This window comes from Cygnus atratus, chromosome 1, assembly GCF_013377495.2.
Source record: "Cygnus atratus isolate AKBS03 ecotype Queensland, Australia chromosome 1, CAtr_DNAZoo_HiC_assembly, whole genome shotgun sequence".
Lineage (NCBI taxonomy): Eukaryota > Metazoa > Chordata > Aves > Anseriformes > Anatidae > Cygnus > Cygnus atratus.
In genome coordinates, this window is record NC_066362.1 from 132,199,592 (window position 1) to 132,220,896 (window position 21,305).

Genomic DNA, 21,305 nt, shown 5'->3' on the forward strand with positions numbered 1-21,305 from the left:
GCTGAATTTTTCTGCAAGATTATTCCTGAGAAACTGCTAATTTTCAGCAGTATACATTTAGCAAGACACAAGGAACAGCTTCATCTCTGCCCAGCTGATTAGATGCCGTGCATTAGTTTCAGGCCTGAAAATGATGCAGTTGCTCTCCAAAACAAACATAAAACGACAGGGAAAACCATTAGAAATATGGGATCTTGTATGGGGACAAAGATATCCCATGTCTGGGACCTTGACAAGGTCAGGGTAAGGTTTAACTTAAGATCATACTTTGACAGTCCAGTAATCCTCTTTGATACTAATAATCTGGCTTGTGACATCCCTATGCTGACCCTTGTTCATACGGTTAGGCTCCTCAAGTAGAAAAATTTTCTCCTGTAGAAGCATAGAAGCATTACCTTCTTTTTCCTGCACTTGCACTCACTAGGGAGATTTCATACAGCCAGGAGAAACTCTGCTGCTGACAGAACTCTCTGGCACTTCTGAAACAAGTGAAAAAGTTAATGATCCAAAATTATTCTGAGCTATTAAAAGCTAGTGACCTAGCCTAAACGGGAGTGTGAGTCCAGCGAGGCCAGGTACCTGGTACTTCTAGAAGACCCCCAAAAGAGTGGAACATCAGGTGAATAATAAAACAGATATACCAGTCCTATGCTTATGGACTGAAAATACTGCTGCAGCTGAGCTGTGTCCATAGGTTAACCTTTAAAGCAAGATTAACCTTGTCCAGCAGAATGAGCAACACCATTTGTACATAGAAGAGAAGCTGATAAGTATGTCTTCCTCTGGCTGAAAGGATTTTTTTTTCCTTATTCAGGTCATAAGATAAAGAAATGAATCTGGAAGGGTCTGGAAGTAAATCTGGACTCCAAGGTACTAAACTGGAAGAGACTTGGGAAATGAATACTTAAAGGAGAGAGTTAAATGGATAAGAAAGAGAATAAAGCAGCTGCAGAGGAAATGATATTGGTCTCAGGAAAAGGAGGGAAAATTGGGTTGAAGTGGGGTCCATCCATAGCAGTCTTCCATTGCACTTCCTTTCAAGCTGCTGGTCCAGAGCTGGGAGGCAGAGAACAAATGTTGCTTGACCTCAGGTCAGTCACTTAGATCTTACAGTGCTGGTGGTGATGGGGAAAACTACATGAGCTGAAGTACCATTCACAGGACCTACAGAAGTATTTTAAGCCAGAGCAAGGATAGTGTCTATGCCCTTCACTCCAAGTTTCCTTGATTTTTTTTTTTAAGCAATTGACAATTGGCTGCCCTAAATTCTTTTTATGCCCCACTCTTTGCTTTATGATCTCTCTTCAGGCTTTTTAACTTCCTTGTCCCTTTAGTTAAATGCCTGTGAAAGTAATACTGTAGAATGAACTTGGTGCTTACCATCCTTACAGTGATCTTTCTTCTTGTGTTCTGTACATCCACAGCTTGTCTTAATAGTTGGCTACAATTCAGGGCAGGACACTCTCTCTGAGTATGTGCACAGTATGCAGCACAAAGAGGACCCAATACTGCTTGGCCACAAGGTATTATGATAATAAATAAATATTAGTAAACCAAATTTAATGAATCTCAAATTCTTCTGAGCAACTGTTTATGAACTAATTCTGTCTGCATTTGTCCTTCTCAGTGTGCAGGAAGAAGTTTCAATATCAATTAAGACAGCAAAAAATAATTTTGGAGTTGCACTGAATGATTTAATTAAGAGGTTAATGAACAGAGAGGTGTTCTGCTCAAATTTCTTGTTGACTCAGCTGATGGCTAGGTCGCAGTCAAACTCACTGTTTGGGACTCATCCATGAGAGAGTAGGTCAGGATGCTGAAAGTGCCATTCAGCTTATTTCTGTTACGCTAGCTAAGGCTTGCATTACTCTCACAGAACTGCAAAAGGTTTGTGCACATAATTTATGCTTGTATGCACACAACACTCACACTTTATCGTCTGTAGGTGTTAAAGTATGTTTTCTTCCTGGATGTCATTCTTAGCTCAGTATTAGTACAGCACTAGCACTCTCCCCATATGTAGCTGCAGCTAAAGTCTGTATTCGTATCTAATACGGCTGTAACTATATCCACGCTGCTTTTGAAAAAGTTGAGATTTTTATTAAGTAATTCTGAAGGCATGTCATATTTTCATACAAAACAAAGTTAAAAATATTGCAAGCATTGTTCTGCTCTACCTAACAGGACATGCTGTCTGGCCATTAAAACCTGACTGCTCCCCCATAAATTCCAAACTGAGACGGAGAGATTAGTGGAACAAATTAGATTAGAGTTTATTCATTTCTTTTTATTTCTTTTCAGTCCAAGGAACTAGCAACACACATGGCATGGCTACTCATATGAACTCTGTTCTTGGGCCTTTGCTGTTAAAATGCTAAGTTCAAATTTATCCACCAGGAGAATTTAGTTGCTTGTCATAATTGTCATTGGGAATGGCAGCTAATGTTGACACAGTGCGTTTGAACGTGTTTTGAAAGCCACAAATTCAAATTTCATTAGTGCAAGCTATGGCTTTGAAACTAGAACAAGTTCATGCACTACTTAAATCGTATGTTACTACGGTGTGTGACTCTTCACGATCAAGTAGTTGTCCCCAGCTTCATTTTCTCATAAAGCAAATCACACCAAACATGCTTCAGGTGAAGCCCCGCTAAACTGAGGGCTACAGTAGACTAACAACTATGTGAAGTCTGCTTGAACCTGTAGAAATGCATCCTGGATGTGGTGGCTGAGTTTTACAGATATGTGAAGGAAACACAGAGTAACGTCAAGATTCTCAACAAGGGAATTATACACCTAAACAAGTTCCTTGAATTCTTGGAAATGGCCAGCAGCCATTCCATGGCAGCAAATCCATACAACAGTTTCAGGAATCTCTTAGCTATATGCCTTTAATACTATGGATCCAGGGCATTTTGCCGTCCTCAGGTATTTTAATAAATATACGAGTTTGGCAGAGGCAATATTAAATCCTTTTTTCTCAAGGGAAGAAATACCTGTGCTGTTTGTGAATGACAGTTTACATTGATAGAGCTCCTCTTGTTTTCCGTATAACAGGTTTCAAACTTGCTGCATCAATCCTTATTATCCTGCCACACAGTAGTGGAAATTTTACTTAGACATTGAAGTAAGCAATTTGTGCTATGCTCTGAGTGAAGGTAGCTTACACTGCAAGACTGATTTTTTCTCATAAATCACCTATGTGCATACTTTGTATGCTAGTACAAATCAGATACAGCTGATCAGCCTGGGCTGATGTTTTCATTAGAGGTAGCACTGATTTTGGTAGCCAAACACGTTCTTTATAGCAAATTATTCTATCCCTTCATGATACTGTATGGTGCCACAAAAACAGACTGTTTCTTCACAGGAAAAGGCAACCAAATAGTTGTTTGTGGTCCTTGGGTCCCACTGTTTCTAAGAAATGATAAGGCTCTGACGAATCAGGTGAGACATCAATTTGCATATCATAAAACAACATCAGTCATCTTTAATTTGTGTTAGCATGCAAAGCATGCCCAGAGGTGAATTAACTGCATAAAAATGCATAATCTACAAGATATTAATACACAAATATTATGGTATATATACGCCTAAGTTTTTATATAGGACACTTTTGAACTAACAAAGAATATGGTATGCACGGGTTGGTTAACAAAATAATCATTCACATGCATATTTGCTATGAGGAATATATATGTGCAGAATATAGTGGAATATCAGTTGTTGCTTTGTTTTGCTAAAACTCTGTATTGTTGTGTTGTGCCACAGTGTAGTGTGCAATGGCACACCTCCTAAGAGTATCTCATGTGCCTATCAAATGATGCCTATTCTTGAGGTGGTAAATGGATGAAGAGGTAATTACCAGAGTCAGAGAGATAAGGCTATGAAGCGTGGAATAAGAAAGACTATTTAAATGCAGAGCAGAGAGTTATAACTTTTAATCCATCTACCCTTCAGATATTTCTGTACTTTTGTCTTAAGCAGCATGAACTTGAGTTCATTGAGTTCAACTGGGTCAAGTAATTTTAAAGGTGACCCTTTCCAACCCTGCTGATTTGCTAGCATATTAATTCATGCTTTCTTGTGGTAATGGCAAGAGGTGTCTTCACTGCAGAGAAGTAGGATTTCTAATTTATAACAAATTACTTTTCAAAATTTGATTTAATTCTAAATCATCTGATCAAGTGAAACTGTTCAAAATTTCCTGTGAACTGCAAATTTGTTGGTGGCTTCATTTTTGATCAGCAGCAAATGTTATGTTGCTGACCACATGTCCCCAGACCACTGATTTTCTTTAAATGTAGATAAACTTCATCAAACAGCTGAATGCATCCCAAGGGTCTGTGGCTGCTTTGGCCATGGCTCCGTGGAAGAAGTTCACTCATTAGGCTGCCCGGCACCCTGCCCTGCCTCCCCTCGGAGCCGGGTCTACTCAGGGTCCCTTGGTTATTTTGCTGATTTTTGTAGGATCCCTGAGCTCCAGTGATGGAAGATCACCCAATGCACTGAACAAAGAATGTTGAGCTGAGTTCTGCAAATGTTAGTGAAAAAATGTCAGCTGTCTCTATTTTTAATTTTGATGAACAAGTAGAGCTTATTGTGCTTCCCCCATTCCTAGGAGAATAATTTAGCTATTTGCTTCCCGTGAACCTATTTAACCTCACCAGCTTGACAATGGGCTATACTGGTCCCATTGTGACAATGATCTTTTACATCTTATGTTCCCTAATTTAAGAGAGACAGGAAATCAGTTTGGACCAAAGATGAGTTTGCAAAAATAGCAGTTAGAATGAGCAAACAGCTTGGAAAGTAACCATATTTGATACTGGAGCAATTGAAAGACAGTAAACATGAAACCTACAGATATCAGTTTCACAGGGTCACTTATCAGAGGGAAACTGTGTGATAAACAGTGTTTAGAATGAGAGCTTTTTCTTGATTTGAATTATTCATTTTTACTCTTGACCATTATTCTTATGTTAGTTGATTATAAAGCATATCATATCAAATAATAATATGGTATCATAGCAACATAAAGGAAGTCAGTCTTACAGATTCTGGAGATGCTGATATCATTGCATTTAGTTAATGTAAAACAATTATTGAGCTGACATCTTCATATAAGTTTATTTTCCAGTTAAAAAAGCGGTGCTACTATCTGATATGACATTGTGCATCTATATTGCTTCAGGCTTCTTTTAAAAAGTCTCTAAAAGTCAATTCTCATTTGTAATCACTGTACTGTTAAAAAACTTTGTCACAGCCTTGGCTCTTTAACGGGTTGTGCTGGAAAACATTTTTCTTTCATTTTAATGTCAGCCACCAACCCAAAGCTGTCATTGCAAAAACACTGAAAAAGCTGTGTACCAACTAACGTCCTCTGCTGTGTGATTTTATTTATTTATTTATTTATTTATTCTTTTAGGGGTGGTGGGGAGAACAGTTATTTCAAAAAACATCTCCTAAATAGTGCAAGATTAAGTGGTTTCATAAGAACTGAAACTCAAGCAGTATTTTTGATATTTGCAAGTGTTTCAAAGCTCATCTTCCTGACCTGAAACATTACAGTGCCAGAGATGAGGTGGGAAGGGAAGAGGGAGTGAAATTCTAGATATAATCTTTACTTCTTCCTAGAAGCAACAAAATTACCAGAAGTTGAAGCAGAGTAATTAATGTTTTCTGCAGAATACCTGCAAGCATGTTCACATTCTCAATGTTTACTGAACTGACAGCTATGGAAATAAAATTCTGCATTGTTTTCAGAAAGCAGCCCTCCTCCCTAACACAGTCATCTTAAAACAACAATGAGGTAGAGAGGACACAAAATTCATGGACTGGAAATGAGACATGCTTTTTACAGTGCATCACTGAGAACTCCAGAACATTTGAAAGCATTTTTTGCCACTGTCATTTTAGATTTTCTTCAGAAATCTGTGTTATTTTTACATTACATCAAAAGCTGCTCGTCTCTGATAATATACATCACAGTGCCATCTAGCGCAGGAAGAAAAGAACAAGAAGAAAATGGATGGTGTGAGCTTTAGCTTGTGTGAAAGCAAAATCAATGCCATACACAGCCCTAGCTGAACAGGATTATGCCTTCCTTTAACAACTGTGTCTCTGATTTCAGTAGCTCACAACTAGAACATGTGCTAGCACCAAAGACTATACTTCTCCATGCACAGACTTAGGATTCTGTTGGTGGTGACATTATACTCTATGAAACAGAATTCTTTATCTAGTGTTTGACTATCTGAAGCTGCCTGCCCTGAACTCTGGCTGCATAAAATGGGATGAAAACCACAAAGAGAAATGTGAGAGAGACATTGCTTTAATAATTGATTATTTTTCCGTGAAAATTTCTCATAAAAAAGACTGCGTGTATCCACAGTTCTTTCTGTGAGGCAGCTGAACTACTACTGCCTAGATGAGAAATACATTGCAACACTATGATCAGAAGAAACTTGAAGAGTTAATTTAAATATTGATAAATGGAATTTTTCACCAAATCTCATCATGGCAACAGAGATAGGACACCACAAGTACAAAGGTCTCTCTTCATCAGCAGCTACTGGGAACAATGTCCTACGTGAAAGCTAGAATGGCCTTTAAAGTTCTCCTTGACTTGACATTGTAATATGTTTGAGATCTGCTTCATGCCTGAGATATACACCCCTGAAAATATTTCCTCTTGCGTGGATTAGCATTTTCCTGGAATCCTTTCACCAGAGCTCCTGCTACCACTGTCACAGTCTGCTGGCTAACACAGAAGGGTTTTGCCTGGAGGGCTCGGGCCAGTCAGGTTGGGCTCCTGACCTCCAGGAAGCCCTTGCGGTGGCCCATTGTCCTCTGGCCCACAATTAGTGTGGGGGTAAGTCCTGTATATTCCCACTCATCACTTCAACTCTCAGGAAGAAGGAATTTTAGAGGACCTCCTAGGCTTTATTACATGTTGCCACAAAAAGAATAAGCGCTGCATAGATTTGAAACTGGGCATACACCTGAACAAGACAAGTAAGGAAAATGTGAGCTCTATGGGTTGGTAGCTATGGCTGCAAGCATGCTGATGTTGGCTTCTGTGAAAACAACTTTTCAGAAAAGAGAGTGCAATATATAGGAATAAGAAGGTCATGCTTGTTTTTATTTTTTTCCCCTTTTTCAAAGGGTTGGTTAATTAAACATTAATGAGGATACTGCATGTTAGTTATAAACGTAATTCCTCTTTCTCTGTTTTCATGGGACTAGGTTGTAATAGGAAACACAGTACCTTCCCTGAACCTATTGAAAACCAAGGTGCCTTTAGAACATTCTTTATAACTTGCAGTAAAACCATTTCTTAGATGTATGATGTAATCCTGTATGTATATCTGGATTCGTGTCAGAAAACAAATTCCTGCTCTACTGACTTAAGTGGAGATAGCATTGCACTCAGACATTTACATTTCCAAGAACGATGAATGAGTATAAATGCACTAACATGAAAGTCTGACATTTTTACACATCTTCATCTTTAGTATTTTCTTAAAGAAAGCAGCAAGTGGTTTTTTGACTGTCCCCTCCTCTCTACAGATATTCTCTCTAAATGAGAGGTTGACAGACTATACAAAACCAGCTCCTGTGCTTAAACAGCATTATTACTCTAAATGTTTTGATTGCAATGCTTGTGGCAGAATAAGAACTTTAAAAACTAGGCATGATAAAAACAGAGATATGCATTGAAGGGACATGGTATTAGCAAATCCAAATGCTAGGCAAGCATCTGCAAATTTAAGGAAACAATTTATATCAAATTGTTTACTTATGTAATGGCTCAATGGAAAGCCAGGTATTCTTATGCTTTTTGCTTTCCACTGTCAGCTTAATTGCAACAGCAAAATCATTTGGTGATTTTTATTTTTTTTTTCCAATCCAGGTGCTGTAAAGGATTGTAGAGGAACCATATCAAAAAAGAGCAAAAGTTTTCTCTTTGTTTAAAGAGAAAGAGATCAAATTTCTATACCAGGGGCGGTCAAAGTATAATCATGTTTAGAATTTAAGATTAATTCTATATTTAATATTGATAAATCTAATTTATAGGATTTCTGCTGCTTTTTAACCTAGAGACAGTGTTAAGATTCATGAGATTATTTTCGTTTATGTGCAAGCAATTCCATAAGTCAAAATGACTCAACCTATATTTGCATGGAATGTTTACCCTTTCTGTAACATCTTTAATTTTGTCAACACTGAAAGCAGGTCATGATTTTATTTTTAAGGCTAGTAAAAAATATTCAAACTGTTCTGAAGTGCAGCAGAGTGCTATCTTTGTCCTCTTCCCGCAGGATAAAAACCTACAACCAAACACATCAATAAATGTTATTCTGTCCTGGCAGCCAAATTCCTGGCATTTAGTAACTTTTGAAACTGCAGCACTACCTGATTTATTTCAATGGTAATAATGGTAAGTAAAGAGGATACAAAAGACTTTGTTACTTAATGCAAGAGCTCTTGGCCAAAATTAAGGACCTATCAGAGTTTTTTATTCAATTTTTTAGCTCACTATACAACACTGTACTAAAACATAATTTGGTTAAAAAGATCTAGACCATTTTTGATGTGTAAATACTAGGTGAATGGTTTGCTATGTTCCATCTTCCATCTCTGCTAGCTGGGGGTAGCTGAGCAAATGGTGATTCAGCCTTCGGTCTGAAGCTCATTGTACTGAGCCTGCTCCAGATGTCATAAATACATCTTGTTGGGATATTTTATTCCTCTCATTCTCTCACTTCCCTGCAGGCAGTCCAGACTGGAGTGGATTTATGTATTTTTATTTTGGGATTGTTTTTGCTGGAAGGCCTTTAAAAAAAAAAAAAAGGTGGCATTTTGAGGGAGCTGAAGTTGCATACCATGTACATCTTAATTTAGTTATTGAGTTGATTTATGCTTAGAATATCTAAAGTAGTCTCCCCTCAGTACCCTTCATATCCCGAGATATTTTCTTTTTTTTTTTTTTCTTGTCTAGCTCCAGATGAGAGCAGTTTGGCTCAGTATCTGCTGTAGATTTTGTTATTAAATTTTGATTGTCTTTTTGTATGGACTGTTCTACCGAGGCTGCTTGGAGACTATGCTGAGACCCTTTACTGTAGCTAAAGGTATTGATTCTGTGTAATACAATTATCTCTGTAAATGTCTGCATATCCATTGCAAAAACAGTTCTGTTTTACTTACTGCAAGGATTCTTTTAATAGAATACAGTCATCATTAAAATATTTCCATCACATCTCCTGGGAGGTGTCTGTAGCCTCCAGCTGAGTACAGTGTGAAAAGATCTCTTTTGAAGCTGACATACTCAGATAGACCAATCAAACAAAGCAGCATCATGTAGAGTCCTTGCTGGGCCTCAGAAAGCAATATAGTTGCATAACTATAGTGCTGTTTCTACAGTAATTAGTCACAGCATAGAACAAGGTTTACAGACCTTTGCTTAGTGCTGTAGGGGGGGCTGGGGCTGCTGTTTGTGCTGGTGTTAGCTATGTACTGCCTCTGTTTTGGCAGTATCCTTGCTTTGCTCCTCTGTGTTGGAGGAACCTGTCCTGGCAGTGCAGGCTTGCTCTGGGTGCTTGGTGGCTCATAAAAGCGGGTGCAAAATTCAGGGGCTAACCCTGCTCTGGGACTCTGCTGCTAATTTTTCCACTTGGATGGGTGGGGCAGAGATATCTGCTCTGCCGTACATCAGCTTTGATTTGCTGGCACATTCAGCAGTATAAACCAACTCCAATATGCTGCACTGAAAAGGGAGAAAATTAGGGAGTGGCTACACCTGAGGACAGCTTTATTAATGCAACATTTCCAGCTTCAGATGTCAAAATTATCTGCAAGCTGAGAGCTCTCAGTTTATATTTTACAGTGAAATTATTTTCTCTCTTTTTTTAATAAAGACATGTCCAAGTTTATTATTTTATCCTGCAGTACCCATTGATGTTACCAAAGGAAAGTACTGCCTTAGTACATAGAATCACAGAACAGTTTGGTTTGGAAGGGATCTTAAAGATCATCTAATTCCAGCCCCCCTGCCATGGGCAGGGACACCTCCCACCAGACCAGTTTGCCCAAAGCCCCATCCAGCCTGGCCTTGAACACCTCCAGGGATGGGGCATTCACAGCTTCTCTGGGCAACCTGTGCCAGGGCCTCACCACCCTCTGAGTAAAGAATTTCTTCCTTATATCTAATCTAAATCTACCCTCTTTTAGTTTAAAGCATTCTCCCTTGTCCACTCCCTGACAAAGAGTCCCTCCCCTGCTGTTGGCTCCCTTTAGGTACTGGAAGGCCACTCTAAGGTCTCCCCGGAGCCTTCTCTTCCCTAGACTGAACAACCCCAACTCCCTCAACCTGTCTTCATAAGAGAAGTGCTCCAGCCCTTTGATCATCCTCATGGCCCCCCTGTGGACTCATTCTAATAGGTCCATTTTCTTCTTGTATTGGGGGCCCCAGAGCTGAATGCAGTGCTCCAGGTGGGGTCTCACTAGAGCAGAGCAGAGGGGGAGAATCACCTCCCTCACCCTGCCGCCCATGCTTTTTTTGATGCAGCTCAGGATACGGTTGGCTTTGTGAGCTGCAAGCACACATTGCCAGCTCACGTTGAGTTTCTTATCCACCAAAACCCCAAGTCCTTCTCTGTGTGGCTGCTATCAATCTGTTCTGTGCCCAGCCTATATTTGTGCTTGGGATTGCCCTGACCGAGGTGCAGGACTTTGGCCTCATTGAACTTCCTGAGGCTTACACAGGCTGACCTCTCTAGCCTGTCCAGGTCCGTCTGGATGGCATGCGTTCCCTCCAGAGTGTCAGTGGCATCACACTGCTTGGTGTCTTTGGCAAAGTTGTTGAGCATGCACTCAATCCCATTGTTCTTATTGCTGACAAAGGTGTTAATTAGTGCCAGTCCCAATACTGACCCCTGGGTAACACCACTCTTTACTGGTCTCCACTTGGACATTGAGCAGTTGACCACTACTCTTTGAGTGTGACCATCCAGCCAATTCCTTTTTATGGCCCATCTGACAAATCCATACCTCTTCAATTTAGAGACAACTCTGTCCTGTGGGACAGTGTCAAATGCTTTGCATAAGTCCAGGTTGATGACATCAATTGCTCTTCCCTTATCCACCAATGCTGTAGTCCCATTGTAAGAGGCCAGCAGATTTGCCAGGCATGGTTTACACTTAGTGAAGCCAATTGGCCGTCACCAATCACATTTTTTTTTTTTCCATGTGCCTTAACACAGTTTCTGGGAGGATCTGCTCCATGATTTTGCTGGGCACAGAGGTGAGACAGACTGGCCTGTAGTTTCCCACGTGTTCCTTTTATTCCTTTTTAAAAATGGATTTTATCTTTCCCCTCTTCTGGTCGCTGCAAACTGGATTTCTCAAATATGCTGGATAGAGGCTTAGCAACTTCATCCACCAGTTTCCTCAGGACTTGCAAATGCCTCTCATCAGGTCCCATGGATATGTGCACTTTCAGGTTCCTTAGATGGTCCTGAACTTGATCTTCTCCTATAGTGGGCAGTTCTTAATTCCCCAGTCCTTGCCTTTGCCTTCTGCAGCTTGGGCAGTGTGTCTAGAGTATGATCCTCTCCTTTTATAGCAAGTTAAATTAAGTAGGGACATATACATCTCCACAACACTGCTTCAGATTTTCTTCAGTGAAAGTAAGCATCTGTCTTGATTCTTATTAAAATGTTAGAAAGTGAAAGTAAGTACTATTATAGAGAAGAAGAAACTTAAACAAAATCAGATTCTTCAGAACAAGTTGATCATCTCAAAAATACCTGTGTGATGTTCGTAAAAGTGTAGAAGTGTGTAAGAGAGAAATGGTATACAGTTAGGTCTTATCTTGGCAAATATCATGATGACAATTCATATACAAGCATTCTTCTATTTCTTATTTTTTACACTGTGACAGCATACAGGCAGCACAGCCTGATATGTATATTAAGCAAAGGTAAAGAAAAGTCCATTCTCTTAGAAGAAATTTAACAGCTTGCCTCTCTCTCACAGGAAAGCAACTTGAACACCTGCAAATCGTTCTTTGAACCGCAGCAAGAAAAGGAAAGAGAGGTAATGTTTTGACCCTGAGACAGGGTGGAAGTACACAGCAAACTTGAGATTGTCAGCTAATAATTCGGATACATGATCTCATAACTTATGTTGGGATGAGTGCTGTCAGATGTTGTAGCATGTTCCAGTATGGCTTTATTACAGTCCTGTGCAGCTTTCTCAACAAACACTATCAACATGTCATTTGTTCCATCTGTATTTATATATAATGCTGCTAATGTCCTAATGTCTTGTATCTAGAAAGTCAGAGTTTTTTGTTTGTTTGTTTGTTTTTGTTTTTATATATATATTTTTTAAACTACAAAGCTACTGAAAATTAAAATTAAATGCTAATCTTATAAAGTTGGGTGTTTCTCTTTAAGGTTATCTTAAAAACTATTTCTTCATATACCTGCTTAACCTATTAGGGCAACAGGGACTGATGTTTGTGATAATTAATGCAAACATTGTATTTACATGACATAATGAGAATCTAGTGGCAACTTTTCCTATACTGACAGCATTGTGCCAGCTTCTCTAAAGAAACTGTTTCATAATAAATATAAAGATACCAAGTACAAATAACTTAAGTGGCTCAGGATTCATCAGAGCAGTATCTGTTACTTGATGTGCCATAGCTTATAATATGTTATATTCTAGAAGATTAAAAAAAAATTAACCAAAAAAAGGTATTAAGGAGACATTTCAATGTAGGGCAAAATTTCAGCTGATCTTAAGACAGAGCTTCATAAGCACAGGGGTAGATGTTATACATGTGGCTGTGGGAGTGGGTGGCCCAGAAGAACTGCAGGGCACAACACAGTACAAGCTGGCTGCATCCTGATCATCCAAAACCTGCTTCATTCTCAGTTGTGTGAATAGGAGGTTAAGATCTAGATTTTTGGGTGCATACACACTCATCAGAAAAGTACGTTTCTATGAAGGTTTCTATTCTACATAATGCATGTACCATGTGTTTGTGGCTAAGTGGTTTTAGGGCTGATGCAGCCTTAGGACTAGAAGAAATAGAGTTTATTAGCAAAGACATATATTTCCAGGTAAGCTTTGAAATTAATATATCTTAACTAGTTCCTTCATTTGAGGAACTGCTAACATATGTCTCATATGTCTTCTCTGAAATAACTTGTTTTTAAATTGTGTTTTTGACCTTCTGCCTAAGTTATAGAAGTGGCATGTGCTTATTACTTTTTTTTCTTTTCTTTTCTTCCCTACAGATTCTGTATAATTCTAAAGAATTAAATCAATTCCTTTTTATTATTATTATTTTTAATTCCATGGTAACTATTATAAAGGAAATGTAAAGTTTTCATCATGCAAATTATTCCAGCCTTGTCTTCTGGAAAATAGATATAAATTTTCTATTTTCTCTTTTCTCCTGTTATTGTCAGCTTCCAAGAAACCCTATCACTGTGAATTTAGGTTATACCTAATCTTTAATCATGCGTTTTCCCTATATTTTTTATTATCTTTTTTACTTCACACTAGCAGCTGTATTAAACCAGATTATCTTGGAACTGCTGAAAGTTTTTATCAGTTAACTAGATGATGACAGTATACACTTTTAATTCACAGACAGCATTAAAATGGAAGGAACTATTGGCAGCTCAAGAGACACAAGTAATGTTCAGAGTAACCTTGACAAATGGATAAATGAAAAAAGTTGCTATTTAATAAACATAAAATTACACACTTAGGCAGCAGTAACCATCTGCACTGCAAGACTAAGAAATAACTCACTAAGGAAAAAGTGTGTGCAGAAGGCTCTAGGTGTCATAGTGGATCACAAGATGACGAGACAAATCAGCTGAGTGACAGCTTTCTTCTGCAACATGTATGATGCATAAAGAAACGTAGATTGTAAAAATATTTTCATTCTTTTTAGCACAGAAAATTAGATTTTGTTGTTGTTGATGATGATGACTCTTTGTTTTAATTTTTAGCTTTAAGTACCTTAATCCAAATTCTTCTTCCCTTCAGAACTGCCAGAAAGCTAGCATGTACAGTTGGCTTCAGTAAGTGATGCACTCAGATCCCTAAATGACCATGGAACTTTATGCAGCCTTTTAACCTTCAGTTGCAGCTCTCCCTTTACCCTAAAATGTGATGAAGACCTTGAAAGATTCATGAGTTTGCTTTTTCTCACACTTGATTTATCAACAGCCTGGTTTGGCTAACCTTGTTAAGGAATAAAAAAAAGTCAGGGGTTAAAGTCATGGGCCTTTTCCATTGACGTAATTTGGCCCAGAATTTCACCAAGGGATATAAAATGATTAATCACATGTTACACAGCAGCACAAAGACATTGTGCAACTCAGATTGTCCAGCCTTGATCCATCCAACCACATGGCTCTGCTCCCATGTTTTGACACCCTGTATTGGAAGAGTCTTCAAACTGAAGTTGTAGAGCAGAACAGGAAGATTTGACAACTGATCCATAAATGCATCATTTACAACATAGCTGTACGTCTTAGTATTGTCAGGTCTTGAGCCTCCTCTTCTCAGTCCATAAAGTTTGGAGTGGAATGTCCTGGATTAGACACCTATGGCCAAGAATCAGAGGGTGAAGTAAAATAAATCACTCACACTAATGAGGAGTTTGTGAGGATCACAGTGGGACACCAGGATTTCAGAAAGAAATGTGAAAATAATGGAAAGTTCTCAGTGCTCAGCTCTTAAGTCATTCCAGGTACAGAGAGAGCATGGGAAAAGCCACAGAGATGTGGTTAGAAAGAGGAGGAAGGAGCATCCAGACAAGACAAGTCAGCAGGGCTTGGGCACACAGGAGTAGGCAGAAATGGGATTTGAAATGCAATCAGGAGCACAGAGGCACGACATCTTGAAAGCAAGTTTGGGCAGTTGAAATGAGGATGAACACCTGAAACTGGGCCAGACTGAGGTCTCAGTGCTTTATTCTGAACTGAAATCAAGACAAACAAGAACCTTTCTGTGGCGTTCAGAATTGTGATATACATCTCTATTTTGTTGCTTCATTATGCAGCTGTGTAAAGATAATTGAGAGAACTGTGCTAGATTTTTCATCAACAAGCAATAAAATGTGATAAATATGTTACATGGAATGGCAAATGTTAGAATTAATAAGCTGAAATGTTGACGAATTACTGTTTATATACTTGACATGTAATAATTGCTTAATTTATCATCTGAATCTGGAAAACTTAAATAGCAGGCATTTATAATTAATTTTCTCCCCTTGCAAACTGCAATTCATTCCACACTCAAAGGAGTCAGCATTAATTTCTTTTCTATCAGCCACAGGCCATAAGTTAATGCATTAAAAAAAAATCAGAACATTTAAAATAACAGTCTAATTAAATTATATCCTCTACTGTTGGAGAAAAACACATGATTCTTTGGGAGATAATCAGTCACCACAGTAAACACAATTTAGTTCTTCTCACAAATCTGTGTCTACCCACTGGCAATCTTAGCCTGTCAAGAAGAAGAATTCACTTTACTGAACAGAGGAAGGATATTGACTTCAGCCTCATTAGCAACTTCAAATGAGAATGACAATGGGAGTTCATTAAATAATAATAATTTTCTATATACTGAGTTTCCTTCACCATGTAGAAGAGTATGCTTTATGTCGAGTCTGACAAAGTCCACATTTCTGGTTCATGCTTCCTAGATGATTAGTTAGATAATGCCCTTTTCTTAGGGTCTTTCTTGTTTGATCAGCAAGAGCTTGCTACTGCTTCACTGAAATTAGTAAAGCAGGTGGTGTCCAGCTCAGCTCAGAATGCTGAAAGTACCTTGCTCCAGGGCTGAATCCATCCATGTCGTCAGGAAGATCCGGGAACTTCTAGGAGGACCACATCAGTCAACGTGGCTGCACAAAAAGCACTCTTCATTGCTGGCCACTGTTGTCCCATGGAGTGGACTGGAAGAGTCTCATTAAAGACCCATGGTCTTCTGTTCATTCAGTTTTGCTAGTGAAAGAACAGCTGTATAGGACAAGAGATCCCTTTCAAGTACACAGCTGGGAATAACTGCCAGAGAAAGGCTGTTATGAGACTATTTTCTTTTCCACAGCAAGTTGAATTCAGGTCTCCCACAAATAACTGCCCATTTGACTATGTGTAGTCACTTAGCCAGTGTGTGTACTGCCTATGTAGCTACTCCAAGGGCTATTTCAGAATTGAATTGTTACAGCTGAAAAATAATTATTATTTTTCCGCTTTTTCAGATGTTCTTCTGTCATAAATGTCATTAAGTTCTGGCAAGAGATTAAGTACCTCATGTTAAAAATTCACCTTGCTATAGTCTATTTAATTTTAATGATTTTTTTTTCCATCTAAGTACTATCAAGAATCTTGAAATGCTAAGAATAAGGATATTTCATAAGATGAAAATTATGAACACATCCTTTTATGCTAATTAGTTCTCAGTTTTATTTTAAGAATAGTTTTCCAAAGGTTTTTAATTTCAAGATCTTTAGGGCAAAAGAGCATGTGACTTCTCTTATTGCTCCCCACCCCAGCTAGTGTCTTAATTCCATGTATAGAACTAAGTATATGTGACAGACTACAGCTTTTCCTGCATTCTTGCAATTCTATTTTTCACAAGATACCATTGACGTCATGGGCTTCAGAGAAGGATAGAAACCTGTTTCCTTCAAGATGCATTCCAGCACTGTTCTCACAGAAACTTAGGAAGGTTATTTGTTTATGTGGGTTATTCCGTAGTCCTCCCTTTGGTATTTAAACTCTCAGTAGAGTGCTCCAGTACTTGCTGTGCCTAAGAAAAGGCAAATCACTCTCTGTCAAACTGCACTGCAGGCGTATGCGATCCAAACAGTTCAGACCACTGCTTCCACAGCTGCTTAGTCATTCTGCATTAAAGTATCATAGAAAGCAATCAACAGAAGCCTCTCAGAGGACATCACTGCTTTCTCTTCCCAGTGGAGTACCTTTGCCAACAGGTACTTGGATCAGACGCCTTTTGTGCTCTCTCGCCCTGTGCAGTGGGGGCAATGGAGAGAGGAGGGGAATTCCTCCCATCTTAGCTGCACTGAGAATGCTCAACTGGGACAAATGTATTGGTTATTTGAGCTCATTCTGGCTCAGCCCAAGTCAAGATCAGACAGTATGTTTAAAGGTGAGTGGCAGACTGCGGAGGAGGGGAGAAGAGTAAGGCAATTGTGTCTGCACTGAAATGGATATTTTCAGCATCTAAATCCCAGAGATCATTTCAAGCATGAAATCTAATTTTATGTACATGCTATCTTGTATCCCTGGCTTAGCTCTAGGGTTAAGTGAGAGAGCATGCTAGCATTTCTTCATACCCAGTAGAGATTTGCTTCCCTGCCCGCCCCCTCCCCCCCCCCAGCAGGATGACTGTTGTCTACAGCTGCAATTTCAGCCCTTCCACCCGAGCACCTAACAGAAATCTGCCGTGATGCTCAGCACTGACACATCCTTGCTCCTGATCATGTCAAGAATCAGCTAAGGTTGTGTTAAAAAGCCCACATAACCTATACTCACTAAATCCGAAGACATTGAATGTGGCAGAAGGGAAAGTCAATCCAAATCCATTTCTTGTAACAAGAACATTAGTTTCATATGAATAGACATATTCATCATGAAATTTACTCGACATCCTTATTGTGGCTGGAATATCAGAGCTTTTAGCCCACTGGCTCTTTATAAAGCTTCAGAGAAACAACAACACAAAAAGGTTGTGACAGATGAAGCAATGAACATAACTCTTGTGTTATACTGAAAATGAAACTAGAGTCAAACTTCTAAATGCACTTTATAATGCAGATACATTAGCAATAATTATTTTTAACAAATCATAACTGCATTGTAACTACACTGCAATTATACTAATTGCATTGAAGTTAATGTGCATTTGTTTTCTTTTGTTAAACCCAAGTAATCAGGTGAAGTAATTGCAAAGAAGTGTTTGAGCACTAAGATAACCACTCTTTGCTGGCACAAGTCTAGCCATGTTCATCATCACAGTTCATTATAACTTAACCTGTTCACTGTAGAAGAAGTTCTTTGGCCTTCTCCAATAAGCTGCAAGAAAAGTGTTGCAGACTGTCATTAGGGAAATACAGGTGGAAGGAAAATCATTTTCTGATTTTACAGAGGGGCAACATTTTAAAACATTGCAATTCCCCTTGAGGGAGATGATGTTATCCCAATGTGGGATATTATTGACAATCCAGTTTCAAGGGTTTCTGCTGCTCTAGATACAGCAAGTATCTGAGCTTATAACTCCTTATTCATTCGAAGTGAGTTGACTTATAGTAATGTTATTAATGGGATCATTTGAGATTATATGACCTAAGAAATTATTGCTAAATTGAGACAATTCTTTAAAAAAACTTTTAGTGAATCAAAATGTTTTGATTTTGTCCAAAAAGTAGCTCTTACCAGAAAAAAAAATAAAAATAAACAAAGCACTGGTGAAACAATGTTCCCACATTGAAGACTAGCAGTTCCTCAGTTCTTGAAACCGCTTGGAGACCTAATCCATACATGAACAGAGTTCTGCTGACTACCTAAATCTAGCCATCTCAGAAAATTTTAGCCCTGAGATCTGGAGGTAAAATCTCATTACTACAGAGTTATTCAAACATTAAAAAGAAAAAAAAATCTTTTTGCTGGACTTATTTTAAATCAGTGGTATAAAATAGCTAGGCAAAACTGAGTTGAGACAGGAGCCCTTGGTCCCTTCTGAGACCATGAGTTGTGGAACTGTGCTGTTGGTCACAAAAACTAGCAAAAAGTGTTTTACTGATTGTTGCTTCTTGACTACTGGTGCAGTTGCTCTCAGATTACCTGTACAGGTAAAAGGTCAGTATTTGAATGTTTTTCCAAAAAGCCCACTTTAGGTAAACAGGCAAAAATTAATGCATTTTAAGTAAAATAGACTTCAAGGGTGTTCGTTTTCGTAAAGGATGTTTTGCTCCTAGGTAACCTCAACATTCTGACTGTTCCTTGCTTTTTCATAGGCCTTTGCCAAAAAGAAGAAATTTGAAGTAGTTCTTTTAACCCAGGGTGACTGTTCTTCAAGTTCTTTTATGTTCTGTTCATGTCTCTACAGGTGTTCTTCTGTGACAGTTGCTTCTCTCTGCTTCTCTCTCTTCCATGTGCTCTCTACTCCAAGTGTTTTTTTTTTTGTTTTTTTTTTTTTTGTACTAACTTGATAAAATGAGGCAACTAACATCGGTTTGAAAAAAGAATTAATTTGTAAAAGTTATCTCCTACCAGTTGCCAGGCAACAGCCTACCACATCACCAGTCACTTGATGGCTGTCTTAATTACTCTCTTAATAAGTATTCCTTAGGCTTAAGCTGTCTTCTGTAACACAGTTCTACAGTGAAGTCCACTGGGCTGTCGTTTCAGGTCCCTACTCAGGAAGGACAGTAAATACTAGGTTTGATAATTGCCTCACATAATACAAACTCTCTTCTATTTCGTAATAAATCTTCTATTATATAATAAACTTTGTCATACATACATGACGCAAAGCTTCACAGCAACAGTTGCTTTTCCAAAGGTACTTGAACACCTGAGCTGACAGACAGAGAAGCTCATGTGCAGAAGCCATCCATGAGGTTTTTTGTTGGTCTGCACATGTATAGTTTTGCCCTTCTGGGACAATAAAGGCCCATCATTCATGTCAAGCTTGTGTGTCAGAATTGTCTGGACCGCTGGTTTTGATTGATTCTAAACAAGGTAATATGCAGGCCTCACTCCTTTTAGGGTAATTCAACTTCATGAACACTTTGGCCTTATACATTAACAGGTTTTGTCTTACTCAGTTATAACAGTTGCAACTCATTTTGTTACTGATACAAATGGCTGCATGATATAAATGCATTTAAGGAATAATAACCTATTGTGTAATTACTTATAACTCTTTAACATATAATCTGCTGGCATGAAACAATCATTTTAAACTACACACTTATCCTGGATAGTAGGAGAGGGTAATCTGAAATCCCAACAGGCATTGTTGAGGAAAAAAAAATCATGATTCTATGATTCTATGATTCTATGACATTTGGTAATAATTCTCTCCATTCATTTGTGATATTTATCCATCATTTCTAGATATACAGCTCCATAAGTGAGTATTCTGAAATGCAAAGCTAAAAGTATCAGTTTTGGATTAAAAATAAATAATTAAAATAAGTATTTTCTCCATGTAATATTACATTTTCCAGATTTAATTTCTTTTTCAAGAGAAGATTATGTCCAAAAATGAATGTGCAGTCACAAAAAGTAGAGATATGATTTTAATAAGTAAGGGCTATTACAAATACAAAGAAACCAGAGGAAATGAAGTCATACTCAGATGCTTTACATAGTTTCAGCTGTTAATAACTAAGTCATTTTTTTTCATGGCCTGCATTCATTAACATGCAGGTCTTGTGCAGTAAAGTGCTTCATTTATTTCACACTTGGCATAGTTTTGACTAGGATAGAGTTAATTTTCCTCCTAGTAGCTGGCAGGGTGCTATTTTGGATTAGGATGAGAAGAGTGCTGATAACATGCTGATGTTTTAATTGTTGCAGAGCAGTGCTTACACTAAGCCAAGGACTTTTCAGCTTCTCGCTCTGTCCTGCTAGCGAGCAGGCTAGGGGTGTAGCAGGAGCTGGGAGGGGACAGACCCAGGACAACTGACCCAAACTGGCCAAAGGGGTATTCCATACCATCTGACGTCATGCTGAACAATATATAGGGGTGGCTAGCCGGGGTGGGGGGCCGGCTGCTCGGGGATAGGCTGGGCATCGGTCAGCGGGTGGTGAGCAATTGCATTGTGCATCACTTGTTTCATACGCATTATTAGTAGTAGTACTATTATTATTATTATTATTTTCCTGTCTTAATAAACTGTCTTTATCTCAACCCACAGGCTTTCATTTTTTTCCTGATTCTCTCCCCCATCCCAGAGAGGGAGGGGGAGTGGGAGCGAAGAGCAATGTGGTGCTTAGCTGCCGGCCAGATTAAACCACAACAACACTGCAAGATAACATTTGAAAATATAGTAAGAACAAGATGAAGACATAATAAATACAAAGTGAAGAAAGTGAGTCCATGCTCTTAAATTAGAAGGCTTTGAGTAGCTATAGCAATTTGATAAATATCTTTTAATAGCTTTGATTCATGAGCAATAAACACATAACAGTCTTCAAATTTTTGCATCTGATACTTTTTACTAATCG